The following is an 11,498-nucleotide window of genomic DNA, read 5'->3' on the forward strand; positions in this document are numbered from 1 at the left end:
TTGGTATTGCTCAACCTCGCCTCCCCCAAACTTTGCTCCTTTCCTTGTTAACTTAAATGCTCTTCCCAAATGCTCATCATATAATTTCACTACACCATTGGGAAACACCTTTCTCAATAAGAACCCACCATCACACCTTGATTTCACTAGAGAGTTTGAGAAAAATACTCTATTCCCAGCTTCCAACATTTGTGATTGAGGCTTTCTACTATGTTTCTTTTTCTTTAGTGGCTTTGGAGGATGAAATGGTTCTTCTTCCTTACTTATCCATGGCTCCCCATCATTCTCAATTTCTTCAAAAGGGACCTTTTTCTTGACTCCATTGCCATACTTTCCATGCATCTTTTCAATCAACTTGAAGTTAGAAGCACTTATGGCCAAACAAGCTTCAAATTCATTAGGAGAGCATATAGGATTAAAAATCTTGAATGTGACTTGTTCATCTTGAGCTCGAATGCTGAGCTCTCCTTTTTCAACATCTATCAACGTCCTCCCGATGGCAAGAAATGGTCACCCCAAAATGATCGGTACATCCCTATCTTCCTCATAGTCAAGAATAATGAAATCTGCCAGAAAAAATGAACTTGTCAACTTGTACTAGGACGTCTTCAATCTTTCCCTCCGGATGCACCATAGAACAGTCAGCTAATTGCAAGGTGTGTGTAGGTTGTCTTGCTTTTCTAATTCCCAACTTCTCAAAAATGGACATGGGCATCAAATTAATACTAGCTCCCAAATCACAAAGACCTTTACCAACTTCTCGTCCCCCAATAGAAATTGGAATTGTGAAACTGCCCGGATCCTTCAACTTTGGAGGAATTTATTCTTCAATATAGCACTACAACCTTCAGTCAAAGCAACTGTTTCAAATTCACCAAGCCTCCTCTTCTTTGCCAAAATATCCTTCAAGAACTTCACATAATTAGGCATTTGTTCCAAAGCTTCCACCAGAGGTATGTTGATGTAGAGTTGCTTCAAAACATCCAAAAATCTTCGAAATTGACCATCTTGTTGCTGCTTTTGAAAACGTTGAGGAAATGGTTGAGGTGGCTTGTTCTTAGGCTTCTCTGTTGCATTTTGCTGAGGAATTGCTGCAGCAATTACTTCAGGATCAGCATTTGACATTTTCAAACTCACAACTTTTTCTTCCTTTTCCACACTACTTTGGATTGAAGTTGGTTCACTGTTTCTCTTAGGATTATCCACATTCAACTCCAGATTTTTACCATTCCTCAAAGTGATCGCCTTGCAATGCTCCTTACCATCTCCCCTTAGATTTTTAGCAACACTAGGCAAAGTGTCTTGTGGTCTATTCCTTAGCTCATTAGCTAGATGCCCCATTTGAATTTCTAAGTTCCTCAAGGATGTCACTTGTCTATGAATCACAGCATCATTCTTAGCCATATATTCTTTCATTAAACTCTCCAAAGAGCTTGATTGAGACACTTGAGGAGGAGGTGGTTGAGCTCTTGGTTGTTGTTGAGAAGACCCCGGTCGATATATAGGCTTGTTTTGCATTGGTGCTCCCCTTGAACTAGCTGCTTGACCCCTCCCATGAGAAGTTTGGATGATGCCTCCACCCCGGATTATAAGAGTTCGAATATGGGTTATTTCGGTTGGCATTTTGATTCCCCACATAACAAACCGAAGCGGGATTCAAATCACAACTCTCAAATGTGTCTCCATATCCACAATAAACACAAGATGCATCAACAACTTGTCCCATAGCATCTGGTTGTACCATTCCCCCGAAACTCGTGTTCTTGAGAAGGTTAGTCATTAAAGAAACTTGAGCAGTCAAAGTTGTCAATGCTTCCACTTCAAGTATACCAAGCACTTTTTGACTTGTTGAGGCTCTAGCATTGGACCATTGATAATTTTTGTTAGCTATCCTCTCCAAAATCTCATAGGCTTCATTGTAGGACTTAGAGAGAATAGCCCCATTAGCTGAAGCATCTAACACCATGCGAGTGGAAGAATTGAGCCCATTATAGAATGTTTCCATTTATATACGATGTGGGATCCCATGGTGTGGGCACTTTCTCAATAACTCCTTGAATCTCTCCCAAGCTTCACAAAATGATTTATCTTCCAGCTGCTGAAATGACATGATTTCATTGCGAAGCTTGGCATTTTTGGTAAAAGGAAAGTACTTCATCAAGAATTTTTTAGCCAACTCCTTCCATGTAGTCACCGAGTCGGGAGGAAGGGTCTAGCTCGATCCCTCAAAGAGAAAGGGAATAATTTCAACCTTAGGGCCTCATCACTTACTCGTTGTAGCTTGAAAGAATTGCTCACCTCCAAAAGTGAACAAAGATGAATATGAGGATCCTCAGTAGGCGGCCCACTAAATTGACCCACTATTTGCAACATTTGGAACATAACGGTCTTTAACTCGAATTGGGGTGCTTGAATTTTAGGCCTAACAATGCCCGGATTGAGCTCATTAAACATGGGGGCAGCATACTCCCTTATGGCTCTCTCTCTATCATCAGCCATAACAGTTGCGTTCGTGACATTATTAGCACCCTCAACTCCTTCAACCTCTTCAGCCATATTAAGGTGATTTTGAACATGTTGTTCCCTTAGTCTCCTTCTAACTGTTCTTTCAATCTCAGGGTCAATAGGAGCTAGTTCAATGTCCTCTCGCTCATTCATATAGTAAATCACCTGAGAAAACACAAGAGCAAGCAAACAAAGTCAGTTCAACAAAGAAAAACTAAGTTGCAGCTAATTGATATTACAAAAATTTCTAATTCCAATCCCCGACAAAGGCGCCAAAAACTTATTGTGATAAATTTAAACTCGATTTTAAATACGCAAGTGCTCGTAATCACACAAGTAATATAATGATAAGTAGATCGTCTCCATATGGATTGAAAATTAGAAAAAGAAGCAAAACAATTACTAAACAACTTAAAATTACTAAAAATCAATTGGGTTGTTTTTAGGGTAAAAAAAATATTAAAAGAGATGGACATACTAAAATTAAAACTGAACTAAATAAAAAAATTGAAAGAAATATATGGATTGCAAAATGGACTTGAATTATTGATTTCTCCTATATTAATCATCCTAAACAAATTGCGAAAAGATTGCAGTAGCAATATTCTAGCAAAACTCCCAGGTTAGCAACAATTCATTAAACACTCATAAAACTTTCCCAAATTTTATGACATTAATTCTTTTACCTAATTAAACATATTCCTATGCAAAATAAGATTTAAGAATGCAAATTCAAAGATTAATTCTCAAAAGTTACACAAGGAAAATAGCACATCCCTATGTTACTTTCTAACATAATCTAACCTAGATTATGACTTGTGTCATCCAAGTTCTTCCCATTACATTTAATTTTTCCAGCATTAAACATAACTGAATATCTTGCCATTGCTGGCCAAACAACACCAAGAAATTAATATAAGCACACTTGAAAGAACAAGAGAGATTTTACTAAAATAAAGTGCAAGATATAACATAGGGTTCATCAACAATTCAAGCCACCTAAAAATTAGTTCATGGATGAGTTAATAAAAATTAATCCACAATCAAAACAGCCCATATTATTCAAATTCAGAAATCACTTAGAAAATATAAAAAGTGAGTTTAGGAATAGAAGAAAGAACAAATCCAAAATGATGCTTGAGCTCTCTTTTCCGTCCTCCTTCTTCCTTCTGATTTCTAGGTTTCTTTCCTTCTTCTTGTTGGTTTTTCTTTCCAAAAATGGCTGCCTCCTCTTCTATTTTGGTTGATACTTCTTTAAGTGTGTTCTAGGTTTCCTCCTTTAGCCCCAAAAGTACAATATTGCCCTTCCTTGTAAAAACGTGAGTCTCCTCTTTTCTTTTGTCATTTTCTCCCAATTTTTGAGTCAAGCTTTCTATACTTGCCACCTCAGCCACTATTCCAGCTCACCCATTGACTTGCCACGTGTTCTAGGTGCCCAAAAGATGACTGATCAAAATGCTTCAGCAAAATCTGCTTTGCTACAACAAAACTTGATAATTCATCCTTCAAAAATTCAATTTAGATTGTTTCACATGTTAGTTCATTCTTTGTACAAATATCTATTCATGAAACTATTATCTTCAACCCATTAGCTATTAAAAACTACAAAAATAACTAAACTTAACTAAGATCATAAAAACACTAAAGTTAGCTACAAAAGCTAAAAATAAACTAACATCACCTACGATTTTTCCACAATTATAAGCTAAAAAGCACATGAAATAACTCTTTATTCAAGAGTTATGAGCGTGCAAGTTTCGTACCTTGTTAGTAGTGGCAATATAAGAGTGGCACGTAACAAGGACTCCCTCACCATACCCATGAGATTTGTACCCATCAAGTAGTGGGGGTACAACACTATACCAAGTCAGAGGTACTTTTGCAGACCCCTGAAATTTACTAGAACTGACCTCCACTCCTCTAGCACCACAACCACCTGCTCTACGATTACTTGTAGCCTGTAGATGAGTCCCCATGTCCCTTCGGGGCCACCATGTATTTGGATCCAATAGTGCTCACCTATAAATAGGATCTTCCTTCACCTAGGAAGGGGCAGAAAATTTTGCATTGTAACCAAAGATTTTTTAGTAATACAAATATTCTCTCCATTTTCACTGTTCAAATTGATTCTAAGTTCATATAGCTATCCTAAATTCTTCTAAGTTTCTTTATAGCTCTTTATATACTCTTAAGCTCATAATTTTTTTCGATCTAACTTAGTTGACGAGTTCTTACCATCAACAAAGGCTAATTCATTAACTGATTTATGATTTTGAGCTCAATAACCTCTGAGTTTCAAAAGATAACCCTTAAGAGAACCATTATTCAATTCCTCTTTGAAATGTATAGATTCCATATCTGTATATTATGTCCCCAGCCATTTACATCAATGAGTTCCCAAATCAAAAGTTTTCAGTCGGATCTTTTTGACAAACCATAACGAGTGAATCAAAGAGCCCAAATGACCTAAACAGGAGCACATAATAACTTCATGATTAAGACCAATTCGTATATGATCATCTTGTTGATATGTTTCATTAATATTTATAAAACAAACATTATTTAGTTAAGTATTAATAATATATCGGGTCCCATTCTTGTATAACAAGTTTATACAAAGTTTCTCCAATAAGATGTCCTACTACATCAGTAATTCAGATCTAGATTACATGTATTCATATTACTAGTGAACCGTACTTACAATATTCAATCAAAAGATTCCATATAACTTTTTCTTACTGCAAACTATTTAAATTAGTTCCCTACAATCTTAATCCTCTCCTACCAATACAAAATGTAGTCACAAAAACGAATTTGGGTTTTTTTTTTATATTCATATAATATTATTCTAATAATAATAATAAACAATCATATATGTAATAATTCATTTTTACTATTTATTTAAAAAACATTGTTCAACACACATGTTGTAAAGGGCACAATTTCCAACAATCTCCCACTTGCCCTAAAGCAAATAAGACATCTTTCTCAAACCCATGTTTTTAACATGATCCTCAAAAGACTTGGTAGCTAAAGTCTTAGTAAAAAGGTTTGCAAGGTTATGTTATGAAGCTATCTTAATAACAGCCACATAACCTATGTGAACAATTTCCCTGATCAAGTGGTACTTCCTCTCGATATGCTTTCCCCTATTGTGACTCCTCGGTTCCTTTGAGTTAGCTACCACCCCACTGTTGTCACACCACAAGACCAGTGGCTTATCCACGTCTAGAATAACTTCTAGATCATAATAGAACTTTTTGAGCCACACAGCTTCCTTAGGTTCTTCACAAGCCGCTATGTATTCGGCTTCCATGGTAGAATCTAAAATACTAGTTTGTTTGATACCTCGCTAGACTACAGCTCCTCCACCTAGTGTGAACAATGATACAAAAGTCAATTTCTGACTATCTCTCTCTCATTGAAAATCAAAATCAGTGTAACCAGTGGGGTTCAGGTCGCCACCTGAATATACAAGCATATATTCTCTAGTTTTCCTAAGATACTTGAGAATATTCTTTACTGCAACCCAATGACTCAATCCAGGATTGGATTGATAACAACTGACTATCCCTAATGTCTTTACTACTAAATATTGAAATGTTCAAATCTGAACAATCAAAGCCTGAACGACAACGAGTACCTCAAGATGATACGTATCTTTGACACCTAAGACTAGGTCATATTAACTTAGACAGGATTCAAAGACTAATTAAGGGCAGGCCTCTAAGTGAGTTAATGTCCGGATCTCTACTGATTTGCGTATCTTTTTTAGAAGGAAAAATGACCAAAAGACCTTTCTCCTCTAAAAGTGTTAGAGCCAAAGAACCTCTCAAAATAATTCACACAAACGTTTGCGGTCCAATGAATGTACAAGCTGGAGGTAGTTATTAGTATTATGTCACCTTCATTGATGTCTACTCAAGATACAGTTACATATACCTGATGGAAAGGAAATCAGAAACTTTTGAAAAGTTCAAAGAATTTCGAGCTGAAACTGAAAATCAGTTAGGCAAAACCCTTAAAATGCTACGATCAGATCGAGGCAGGGAATACCTTGATAAGGAATTAAAAAAATTCTTGATAGAGCATGGAATGGTTTCACAGTTCACTACACTAGGTACTCTGCAACAAAATGGTGTTCCAGAAAGGAGGAATAGTACTTTACTGGACATGATGAGATCAATGTTCAGTTACTCATCGTTACTCCTATCATTTTACAAACAACTGCATACATCTTAAATCTAGTTCCATCTATGTCTATGGAAAAGACACCCTTAGGATTGTGGACAGGTCGTAAACCTAGTTTGAGGCATGTGCATATATGGGGAAGTACAACACATGAAATAAAAGCTAAGACTGGGAAGTTGGAACATAGATTTGAAGTTTGTTTATTATCTGGGTACCTTAGAGGCACTAGAGGAGGATACTTCTATAATCCGACAGAAAAGAAAATATTTGTATCGACAAATGTTAATTTTTTAGAAGAAGAATATATGAGGGACTTCAAACCTCGAAGTAAGGTTGTGCTCAAGGAGTTACTTTGTAGAGTCTCAAATTTGCTAATAAGGCATAGGGCCTTTATTAGCGTTCCTGGAGGGCAATGATTGATTTATTATCTTAATATGTGAATTTGATAAGTATGTGATTTTAAATGCATGTTTAGGTGAATTAAATATGCATGTGGGTCCCATTTGGTTATTAGGGGAATGTTTGTAATTTTAGCCCACTGAGGGCATAAATGCAATATTTGTGGATATTGTGATTGGCACCATGTGTGAGTGGTGATATAATTGTGTTTCACAATCTGAGACGATCCTAGGGAGTAGTTTAGGTAGAAAGTCACAACGGGGTCAAATACCTAGCTCGGGAGGAGCCTAGGGGTATTTTGGGTATATAATATGAGTTTGGGATTTATTAAGTATCGGGTAGTAATTTAGTAATGATTTGAGTACACCAGGATTAACGGAGATTTTTAGGTGTAATCGAGGACTTAGCGGGACTCGTCAAATGACTAAAGTACCCTTGGTGTTATTTAAGGATGTTATCCAGATTTCCGGATAGCATTTAGATTGATGTCCCCGGGGAAGCAGAATTACCAATGTCTTTCACGGTAGGTGACCAGAGCTCGCGGATGGACTGAAAGGCTTCGCCTCTCCCGTTTAGAGTCCGGATTACTCTTTCAAGCAAACACGACACGGAGGCTCGTCGACCCTCTCGGACTCCCGAAGGGGTATCCTTCAAGGAAGCTCCTTCCAGGAGAAGCTCTTCAAGTGGTCTTCGCGGAAACAGTTCCGTGCCTCGCACGGAACTAAACCAAGCGGTCGAGTCATGGAGGAGGCATATTTGGAATGATATCCACCTGACACAGGATCCCGCCTGACACGCCCGACAGGTCAAAGCCGCACACATCCCAGCACGCCTAAGGGTACCTTTTCGCCTACTGTTCCGCTGACAACTTGGAAAAGACGTCTGACTTTGTGTGTTCCCCATACTTTCACGTAAATATACCCACATAGAGTTTTGTAGCCATGCTACTACAGTAATTGTATCCCCTATTTATGGCTGGAGTAATTAAGACTCATGTACGTAGAGAAAAACCCTAATCCAAAACCCTAGCTATAAAGACCCCTTCATTTTACAAGAAGAGGGACGGCCAACAGATCATATAGCAAAAACTCTACAAAAATCTCTCTAGCTTCATCTTCTTCAAGAGAACCCGAGAGAAACACTGTGAGTGTGTGAAGTTCTTGTACACCAGCCATCTTACTGTAGTCCTTTCCAAGTATAATAACATCGACTCGTGGACTAGGGCTTGTTAACGCCTGAACCACGTAAAAACACTGTTTGTTTAGTTACATTTCAGCACTTCTACAGTTCTTATCTTTTTATTATTCTGTTTGTATTCGTTTCCGAAAAACTCGGTAAACATTTTGGTGCTTTCATTGAGAGCTGTAGGAAGTTGTTAGTCAGCTCTTTTTCTGTGTACGTTTTTTGTATTCACTTCGTGCTAAAGAGATGGTGACTACGAGAAAATCCGCGGTTGACAAAAATGCTAGGGTCAACCCCGATACTGTGATGGAAGATACGGTGCAAAACGAACCCTTGGACTACCAAGGTGAAGACCCGACATCACGCCAGGATCGGGTCAGTACCGAAGATACGACATACTTAGAAGACGAAGAAGAGTATGTCCAAGACGGTTATTACAAGGACGGTTGCTACTATGAGAAGGACCCAGAACTGGTCCAAGTAGCCGAAGAACTGGAGGTCACCAAAGCCAAGCTTGCTGAGCAGGAGCGCCTCTCCAAAAAAATGCAGCGCATGATGGAGCGCCTCCAAAGCAAGTTCGGAGACCTAGACGACTCGGACGAGGACGCCTCTATTTTAGGTGGTGCTGATGCCGCTATGCCGGATCCAGCCGCTGCTGGACCATCCAAAGCCGCCCCTAACAAGGGCAAAGAAAAAGTTGGAGAGCCTGTACGCGCCGACGCCCCTGCACCTCCTAAAGGCGTGAATCACCAGGCCGACTGCCCCCCCTGCGCGCAGAAGGTCTCTGGCGCTCCTAAGCCCAGACGTCTTTCAGCCCCAAGGGGGAACTCCGTGCCTAAAGGGCCCGGTGCTAAGGCACCCAGGCCTAGGGGAAGGAACAACCGCCCCAGTGATTCCGTCAACCAGGACGGTCGGGCTGCGAACTCGCACTCCGAAGATAGCTGGTCCACGGTGGACCTAAGAAGAAGGTTGGAGGCCAAGTATGAAAAGGCCAAAGGAGAAAAGGCCCGGCCTCGCGGAGATGACCTCTGAAATCATATTATTGACAAGCCCCGGGGACGTGACATTCCGGAGAGTGATACGAAGAGGCTCGAGGAACAGATTGCTGCCTTGACCAAGCTGGTCCGGAAGCAAAGTGGGGCCCTGTCAGACTCTGAGGAGGAAGACCCGGAACCATGTATTCGGAGGATCGCGGAAACGTCCCTCCCAGATAATTTCAAAATGCCTCACATAGAATTATATGATGGGAGGACAGACCCACGTACCCACCTAGCTAAATACAACAAAATGATGCAAGTGGCGCGTGTCAGTGAGGACGCCAAATGCATGTGCTTCTCACTCACCCTTACCAAGTCCGCGGAGGACTGGTGGAAAAGATTAGTTCCCGGATCAATCCACAGTTGGAAGGAGCTACAGTCCGCATTTAGGAGGCAGTTCATTGCTGCCCGCGACTACGACATGGAGGTTGGTTCCTTAACCAACATCAAGCAGCAACCCAATGAGAAACTCAAAGCTTTCTTTCAGAGAATGATGGAAGCTGCTGCAAAGACCAAGGTCAGCGATGACATGAAGCTGATCGCCCTTCAATCGGGCCTTACTGTCGGCTCCCTGCTATGGGGGGAAATGCAAAGGAGACGGGCAGAAACGCTGTCCGAATTCATGTCAAAAGCTCAGGGAATCATCAACCTTGAGGATGCCTACCAGCAGGCCTTTGGAGATCCCCCAGCTCCAACGCCTTCCGTGACTGCGCCGAGCTTTGCTTCGCATGCTCCCGCACCAGCCCTCACGCTTCCAGGAGCCCAATTCACTCCAAGTGTGTATGGGCCTTCCGCGTCTGCTCAGACGCCGAGTCAAACCCATTTCTCTGGGTACGTAGCTGTACAAACCGGATGTAGTATCGCTCTTGGCATGCCGCAGCCGCAAGCAGAAGCCCCAGAACGAAATTTGAGCCAATCGCGGAGCAAACGAAGCGGAAGAAACTCCAACCGGGGAGACCATTCAAAGAAACCCCGGAAGGACTATGAGCCCAAGTTCACGGAGTATACCAGTTTGATAGACTCGCGAGAGAATGTCTATCGGGCGACCTGTAATATGATCAACTACAGGAAGCCCCCGAAAGTGTCTCACGGAGGGAGGCGTCCGCGAGACTCCAATAAGAGGTGTGAGTTCCACGGAGACATGGGGCACACCACGAACGAGTGCCTTCAGCTGAAGGATGAGATCGAGTCCCTGGCAAGAGCGGGACACCTCGGTCAGTGGGTGAGGATACCCATTATCTATCCCGGACAGGGAGTAGTTCACGGAGCTGCATATTCTCCGGGACAGAGGGGGACCGCTAGCGCTCCTGGAGCCGGTCACCCCCAAGCTCCCGGGTCTCAGTTCCCAGCGCTTCCTGCTCCAGCCGCTCCGGCACCCATTGCCTTGTTGGCTCCAGGACCTGGCAACCCATATCCGCCTGGCCTTGCTCCGGCACCCGTTGACGGACACGTAGCCACCATTTCCGGAGGACCGCACCTTGCCGGAAGCACCCGCATCTCCCAGAAGAGGTACTTGAGGGAGTTAGAACACACCGGGGAGATGTGCGCCTTGGTTCAATCACCTGCTCAACGTCCCCGAATGATGGATCTTCCCATCACCTTCACGGAGGATGATGCTTGACATGTGCACTTCCCCCACAACGATCCCCTCGTGGTGGAAGCCCAGATTGCCAATAAGAAGGTCTCACGGATCTTGGTCGATAACGGAAGCTCCGTAAACATCCTCTTCAAAGCGGCCTTCCACGCGATCGGATTAACCGAGACAGACCTGACCCCATGCCCCATCCAGCTTCAAGGGTTCAATGGGGATGCACTCATGCCATTAGGCAAAATTCAACTTCCAGTCACCCTCAGAGGAGAAAGCGACGCTTGTGCCTTCAAGCACAGCACATTCGTGATGGTCGACTGCCCCACGGCGTATAATGCCATCCTAGGCCGACCGGTCCTAATAGATTGTGGGGCCATAACCTCGATACGCCACTTATGCTTGAAGTTTCCATGCGACGATGGGCGTATCGGCACCCTCCGAGGAGACCAACGAAGTGCACGAAGCTGTTATAACGTCTCCGTCCGATCCGTCTACACGGTCCAGGAGACGGTTGCTGCCATCCCTTTGGCGGAAGAATTACCAGAAACTGGGGGTGCTCAAGAGGCATACTTTGAAGAACTCGACCCAAGAGTGGG

At 42.1% G+C, this 11,498-nt stretch overlaps 1 non-coding gene across 1 annotated transcript; it reads left to right on the forward strand.

Annotated features, from left to right (window-relative positions):
* The first annotated feature begins 2,021 nt into the window (after window positions 1–2,021).
* On the forward strand, window positions 2,022–2,128 carry LOC133807750 (small nucleolar RNA R71). Its single transcript, XR_009879646.1, has one exon. It is a non-coding gene; the product is annotated as a small nucleolar RNA R71 (small nucleolar RNA).
* The last annotated feature ends 9,370 nt before the right edge of the window (window positions 2,129–11,498 follow it).

The sequence above is a fragment of the Humulus lupulus genome, chromosome X (genome assembly GCF_963169125.1).
Source record: "Humulus lupulus chromosome X, drHumLupu1.1, whole genome shotgun sequence".
In the NCBI taxonomy this organism is placed as follows: Eukaryota; Viridiplantae; Streptophyta; class Magnoliopsida; order Rosales; family Cannabaceae; genus Humulus; species Humulus lupulus.